The following is an 8,314-nucleotide window of genomic DNA, read 5'->3' on the forward strand; positions in this document are numbered from 1 at the left end:
AAAACATTTTATTCGTTCAAACACAACTAAACCACCCATTAAAATCCGGTAAACCCAAAAATCAAGTAAATTCACAAATAAATTTTTTGAAAACCTACCATCAAACTAAGAAATATGTAAATACTAATAACTAATAAGAATTGATAAAAGAAAAAAAATATTAAAAAAAGCGTCACACTTAATTATACCTGCAATAAATGAAATTACATCCATCAATTCGCTCAACTCAGCAAGAACAATGAAAACATTTACGCCATTATTTCTTGCGAACAAGTTTCGCAAACTTCACATCGTTATTGTGCAAACCATAATCGTAACAGCTTTTATTATGATGCCAAAGAACCTGACACTTGAAGCGAAACTCCTTCTTACAATTAGGACACTCTACTCTCCTCACAGACTTATTTTTACACTCATTGATGACTAAATCGGAGGGAGTGTCGATTTGACTGTTGTATCCAAACATTTATCGAAGATGTCTTCGAAGATGAGAGTCTTGAATGCCATTAAATCTAACTTTACGGTGCAGTTCAAGTCAGGACAAGAAATGTTCTATGCGGTGAAAAATCGGGCGCGGTAGACGAGGTAGCGGCTGATGCAGTTATGGCAGTAATAGTAACTTTGTTTTCATTAATGCCAATGTTAATGGCATTCGCATTATTATTCTTTCTTTGAGGCCGAAACCATAATTTCGACCTCAATATTCTGGAGATTGTCATGTTTATGTTTAATTTCTGAACAGATTAACCATATTCACAGAATTTAAGTATAGTGAGATTTTATATAGAAGATGAGGTGATAATGGGTTGAATTTTTTTTGGTGACTCTAATGGATTGGATTTGGATATATTATACTTGGATGGATTTTTATTTTTTAAATATTTTTTAAAGAAAATAATTATAAAGTTTGCGTAAACTACAGAAAATACATCGAATAATTTTTTTGTTGACAAAACATATTCAAATTTTTTTATTGACAAAAACGTCTTCAAATAATTTTAAAATGCGATAACATATTCAATATTAAATATGTATTTATTAAAAAATATTTTAATTTAGTTTTTAATATTTTAAATATCTTGGCTAAAAAATTTTCGGATCAGTTCAATATTGTTTTATTATTAAACTTAACATGAATAACTAATAGAAGAAGGTGTTATGGACGTTTAACATTATTTGTTATTAAGTCATTTTTTTTTTCAGTTAGAAAAATAGGGCCAAAATCTTATTGTAATACTATGTTCGTTGTCTAATTCTCTTTTTCATACGAAATTTCAAATTTTAGTAATCGAATTATTAATGCACTAAAATTAATGAGAACATTTTTATATTAGTAATCATTAATGGTTCATTTATGTACTAAAATTAATTGTTTAAAATATTAATTATTTGTATCAAATTTAATAGTAAGATAATATTGAATCTATTTAAAATATTTTAGAACTAAAATATGAAGTTTGACATATTAAGAATTAAATTAAGACTAGACTTAAATATTGAGGATTAAAATAATACTTTAGATTTATTTGAGTGAGTTTTTAAGAAATTTTTTTTTAAGTTATTTTTTTAAAAGATCTTATAGAAAAATAAAAGTAATTTTATGTTTAGATATCTCATGCAAAAAAAATCTGTTTATTTATCAATTATGTTTAGGAATAATTATATAAAAATATTTTTATTTATTTATTACATGAAAAACATCTTTTTTTAAGAAAAAAATCTTTTAAAAAAATATAAATTATAACTTTTTAAAAAAATATTTTTTTATTTTTTTAAATTTTTATTTTTATTACTAAAAATTTATCAAACATATTAAAAAATAAAAAATATATTTTTTAATTAATTTAATGACGTTTAAATAAGTACTTTATTTTTTTATTAACGTCGCAATATATAATTCGATACATGTGTAAGATCTGCATCATAATCCTTTTTATTCTAATAATATATTAAAATAAAACTCTGCAATAAAGTAATAAAGACATATAGTCACAAAAAAAAATTATAAAGACATATAATTTGTACAGTACGTTTTTTTTTCTTCTTCTTGCGGTACATTATTTAAACTCAGTCTATTGAGTTTTAAGTAAGTATTTATTTTAGATAAAACCGATACATTAAAAGTTTAATATATTGGAGTATAAGAATTCAAATCAATATTTATAATTGATAGATAAATTAAGTAACATGATATTAGGAATTTAGGATTCAACTCCAACTATTTGAATTCTAATAGAAACAAACAATTATTAGAAAATAAAAAAAGTTAAAAGTGAATATTTTACTCAGCTCTAATTTTTTTATGACTAAAGCTTGATTTAGTAGAATTTTTTGAAAAAAAAAATACTTTTCAAAAGTACAAATATTTCATTTTGTGTTAGTAAATAAAAAAATTATGTATTTATATTTGTAGTTTTTAAAATTCAAAAGTATTTTTGAAAGTATAAAAAGTTATACTTTTTAAAATTAATTTATACTTATTAAAATTAAAAAAATCTAATAAAATTTCATATATTAGATATATGAGATTATAATTTGATTCAGCAAAGATAAGTACTATAAATCTACAATTTTTGAAAAAAAATTAAAAATCAATTTTAATAAACTATTTCAAAAAGTAAAAGCTTTATAAATCGGCCCTAAATATTGGATTGGAAAAAAACATATTTTTGTATGCGTTTAACAAAAATAATATAAACATGGTTTGTTTCTTAATAAAAAAAATAATATATTAAAAATCTCAACAATTATTGAAAAAACTAACTTTCAGATCATAAATTGTATTTTATGAACTATTGGTTCATTAAGAAAACGGAACCAGCACTGTTGGAATTTCTTATTTATTGGAAATTCCAAGAATAGATATCTAATGGATTAGATCATTTTTTAAAAAATAGTTATAATTTTATTGGCAGAATTATTTTAGGATATTGTTAAAATATAATTATTACAAAATATTAATTTGATTCAAAATTTCTATTATTTATATTATCATCAATTCATGTTATCTTAATTTTTTAACTAGAAAAAGATTAAGAGTGAGTAATATTTTACTCATCTCTAAATATTTTGCTAAATATATCATCAATTATTCTTATATGTGACTGTATCACCCAAATTTAACTAACTTCTCTTTTGATTGGAGGAAAAAGAGTTTTTATTTGCATATAACAGGAAGGAAATAAACATGGTTTGTTTCTTAAAAAAATAATAAAATAAAATACATTAAAAATGTCAACCATTATTAAAAAACTAACTTTGAGGTTATAAATGGGATTTTATAAAAGAGTTAATATTTAAAGTGGTTTTTGAATTTACAGTCAAGTTTTAATGTCATTTATAAATTTAAAATTGTCCTAATTTTATTCCTAAACTTAATAATGGTTATTCCTGAAATACTTTTAAAATAATGACCTGACTGGACAAAAATCATGTCAGAAATCACGCTAGACTGATAAAATATTGTTGTTTCAGGATGTCGTTTATGTTCTATTAGGTTGCGTTTGCTTCATAAATAGACTAAGATATAGACATAAATACATAAACATTGAAGACATAAACACAATAAGACAAAAAAAATTTTAAGTTGTTTAATAATTAAATACAGAGACACAACAATGAATTACAATCATATAAAAATTTCAATATTACTCTTATCACAAATATCACCATCCTATTTTTTCTCCATTACAAAACCACCACCACCACCACTTCTCTGTTACCGTTTTTAACTCTTAAATTAATCAAAAAATTTAATCAAAATAGAACGACACATATATAATAAATATCAATCAAAATTCAATTACATAAAAAAATAAATATATAATTTTTTCTGTAAAAAAAATAGAAAATCAAGAGAGGAGATGAAGTTAAAAACAGGGGTGGAAGTAGAAAGATAGATCTGACAGGGCACAAAGATTGAAGCATTTTTTGTAGAGGCAGCGCACTGATTCTGGCTGAAGTGGCTGCATCGACAGTTCTACAATTTCAGAAGGTAGCAGTGGTGGTTCTGGTAAAGTTGGCGACAATGATAGTTCAGGCATAGACGAAAAGAAGAGTTCTGCGATTCTGGGAGAGGAGCGGTAGCGGATCTCGAAAAGGCATGAACAGTTCGATACGCTGAACTGGGAGAAGAAGCAGTGGCAACTCTGACATAGGCAGTGGTAGGATGGTAGCGATGGCTTTGCGATTTTGAGAGAGGAAACGGCGGCGGTTCCGGTAGAGGAGGCGGCAACGGTTTTGGAGGAGCGACAGCAATTTGGCAGAGGAGTAACAATGATTCTTGTAGAGGCATAGATTCAGGAAGATAAAATGGTTTGGAAGAGAAGAAAGATAAAGAAGATGACGGTGTAAAAGTGGGAAAGGGATAAAGTAAGGAAGATGATAGATTTAGAAATTTTTTAATTGACTAAAGATAAAATTGTCCAACATTTTATTATGAATCTGTGTCCACTTTTAAAAATTTGTGTCTCACACTTTTGAAGAGACACAAATTACATGTCTCTAGTATGTAAGTGTGTGTAACTGTGACTTTCATAAACTTATGTCTTATAAAACAAACCCGGTGCGCGTACCACCATGTTCATGTTTTTGGTAGACACGGACAGCAAACAAATGCTGTCTTAGGGCGCAAAAAATAAAATAATGGTATTTTATCAGTACAATATGACTTCTAGCATGGCCTCTGTCTAACAACGTCATTGTTATTAATTTGAAAGACAAATTTAAAACAATTTTAAATTCAGAAACAACATAAAAATTCAAATGCAAATTTATAGAACACTTTAAATATTAACTCTTTATAAATTATTAGTCCATTAATTAACAAACCCAGAATGCTAACGCCAATAAAACCCCCACTTTTTGAAATTTTCTCTTTAGAGGTCTCCAGATCTTTGTATGCAGCAAAGAGTCATGACAACTACCAGAATGATAATCTTTTTCACATATATAGCAAAAGTAAAACCCACACCTACATTATTAATGTATCACCAACATGATTAATTTATTCCACATCAAAATAATGCATACTACATAAACTAAAATAATATTCATTAAAAAAATTAATTTATTATTTTCTTTTGATATATAAATATATGAACTACATATTTTTTCAAAATTTTCTTCATGCTACGTCAAAATTAAATTTTAAAATTTTAAAATAAAAACTAAAAATTCCAATCAAGTTTTTTGTTAGAAGTCAATAACCCTAAAAATCAAACCCTCAAAAATATACCATCAAATTAAAATGATAAAGATTTATATACAATTATATTTATGTAAAGTTAATAATTAAAAATTTTAAAATAATTATTTAATCAAAATTATTAAATTATTTAATAATTTTTAAATATCAACTTCACATAAATTTTCACTAATTAAAATATAATTATGTCCACTCAAATCCAATAAAATCCTCCATTAAATACTAACAAACTCACAAGTCAAACCTTAAAACATTTTATCCGTTCAAACCCAACTAAACCATCCGTTAAAATCCAGTAAACCCAAAATCAAACAAATTCACAAATTAATTTTTTAAAAAGTGAAAACTTAGGTGAAGTCGACTTTATTTGAAGTTGATATCTAAGAGCCGTTAGATAAAAATTTAGTTAAATCAGTCAAATCACCTAACGGCTCTTAGGTATCAACTTCACATGAAGTCGACTGCACCTGAATTTCCACCTTTTTGAAAACCTACCATCAAACTTCAAACTAAGAAATATGTAGATACTAATAAGAATTGGTAAAAGAAAAAAGAAAATAAAAAAGCTTCACACTTAATTATACCTGCAATAAATGGAATTACATCAATTAATTCGCTCAATCCAACAAAAATAATGAGGACATTTATGTTATTGTTTCTTGCGAACAAGCTTCGCAAACTTCACATTATTACCGTGCACATCATGATCATAACAGCTTTTATCATGATGCCAAGAAACTTGACATTTCAAGCAAAACTCCTTCTTACAATTAGGGCATTCTATTTTTCTGATAGACTTATTTCTACACTCATTGATGACCAATTCTGAGCAGAAAAAACAGTAACACTGGCATTCCATCGGAGAAAGTGCCAATTTGACTGTTGTAACAAACCATTTATCGAAGATGTCTTCGGAGATGAGAGTCTTAAATGCCATTGAATCTAACTTTACGGTGCAGTTCAAGTCAGGACAAGGGACGTTTTGTGCAGTGACGAATCGGGTAGTAGACGAGGTAGCGGCTGATGCAGTTATGGCAGTAATAGGGAGAGTGCATGCAACGGTGGTTGTTGTCGAAGTCGTTGCTGACGGATATAGGGAGGGTGCATATACCGCATGTTGGTGGCAGTGGCTGAATCTCTTCGTCGTTAACTTGGTTCTCATCAATGTCATTGTCAATGGCATTCATATTATTATTCTTTATTTGAGACCGAATCTCTAATTCTGACCTCAAGTTTTTGGAGATTGTCATGTACTCATGTTTATATTTAACAGATTAACCATGTTCACAGGATTTAAGTATAATGATATTTTATATAGAAGATGAGGTGATCATGCATTGGATTTTTATTTTGGTGACTCTAATGGATTGGATTTGGATATCTTATATTTGGATGAATTTTTATTTTTTAAATATTTAAAAAAACAATTATAAAGTTCGGGTAAACTACCAAAAATGCACTTAAAAATATATTTGAATTTTTTATCGACAAAAATGTCTTCAAATAATTTAAAAATACGACAAAAATATTTAATATTAATTGAATTTTTATATTTTTTTGTAATCACGATTAAAAAAATGAGATATTATTTTTAAAATTTACTTTGTTGCTTCTATATATAATTTAATTATTTTTATGTTTTAGCTGCGTCCTACTAAGATTGTCGGAGTAGGCTCCGATCCTAAAAAACCTACAGAAAATTCGGATGATTCTGGCATGTTCCTAAAAAATCCAATGCTAAGAAAGGAGGTGGTCGAAGGAGAGGGAAATTCCAGCGATGCCATTCTCTCGTCGAAAAAACATGAGTTTATTGATGTTTTATATTGAGATCTAGTCCCAGTAAGTCACAAAAAAATCGTTAGACCTTCAACTTCCGGAAATTATTTTTTATATGGAGAGGTGGTTGGTGTTTTGAGAGATTATTAGAAAGTGGGATGATTTATCGGGGGTGGAGGTAGCAGCCACCATGCAGGGGGCGTGCTGTCCAAGCAGCCAAGCTGCGTGTCATCGCCCAAGCACCACGCAGGGGGCGTGGTGAGGCCGCGTGTCATCCGGAAAGCACCACGCCGGGGGCGTGGTGACGTGGCAGCCATGCAGAATTCTGACACCACGGGGGCGTGGTGGAGGTGGCAGCGGATTCCCAAGGCGGTCTTCACTACAGGGGGTGTGTTGACTGTGCTTCCATGCAGGAGACAATCCTTCCATTCTAGGAAGCAGCAAGCAGAGAGTAGGGACTCTATATAAAAAGCCATTCCTCTACAGGATCAGGAGGCTAACCTCTATTAGAAATGGCTTTCTTTGGTTGTTCCGCGGAATGCCTTTTCGGTGACGTATAAAAGAGACAGCTTGTGCATCTTTGCTTAAGATAAAAAGCTTTTTTTAATTGAATTAGCTGTAAGCTTAAGAATGCCATGCTTGATTAATTAGGAGAGTCAAGGGGGAAGGCTATATTACTTATTAGGGGCGTTAGCGTAGCTCACTTCTGTTTAGTTTCACTAATCCTGAATATGAATACCCTGTAAGCTTCAGGCAGGAAAAAATTAGATGTTATGCACAATGGTAGTAGTGTGTAATGTTTTGGAGAGTAGGAGAAAGGTAAGATTGCTGAAGTGGAGATTAGTGATCAACAAAGAGGAGAAGGAAGGTTGCAAGTGGAAAAAAAAAGAAGATTAAAAAATAGGAGAAAAAAATATTTTTGTATTTATTTTAAAAGATGGTTCGTAATTATTGCACTCCGGAAGAATATATTATAAATTATTTGGATCATCCAATTTATATAAATTGGTACATTATATTTTTGTTGTGTTTTAATTTTCTGTTATTTTTTGTTATTTAACATAGTATAATATATTTATTTTTTTGTTATTTTGAGATTAATTTTATGTTATAAAAAAACTATAATATAATAAAATGTATATTATACGATGTAATACAAATTTTATAATAAAATATATTCGTTTTACAATAAAATATAAAAATGCTATAGTAAAATAAATATATATTCTGTTAATAAAGAAAAAATGTATGTTGCAAAAAAGTAGAAAAATATTAGTTTTTCATGCATGAGTAAAAAAAATCGCTCATTTATATCAATTTAAAAATATAATA

Source organism: Arachis duranensis, chromosome 3, assembly GCF_000817695.3.
Source record: "Arachis duranensis cultivar V14167 chromosome 3, aradu.V14167.gnm2.J7QH, whole genome shotgun sequence".
Lineage (NCBI taxonomy): Eukaryota > Viridiplantae > Streptophyta > Magnoliopsida > Fabales > Fabaceae > Arachis > Arachis duranensis.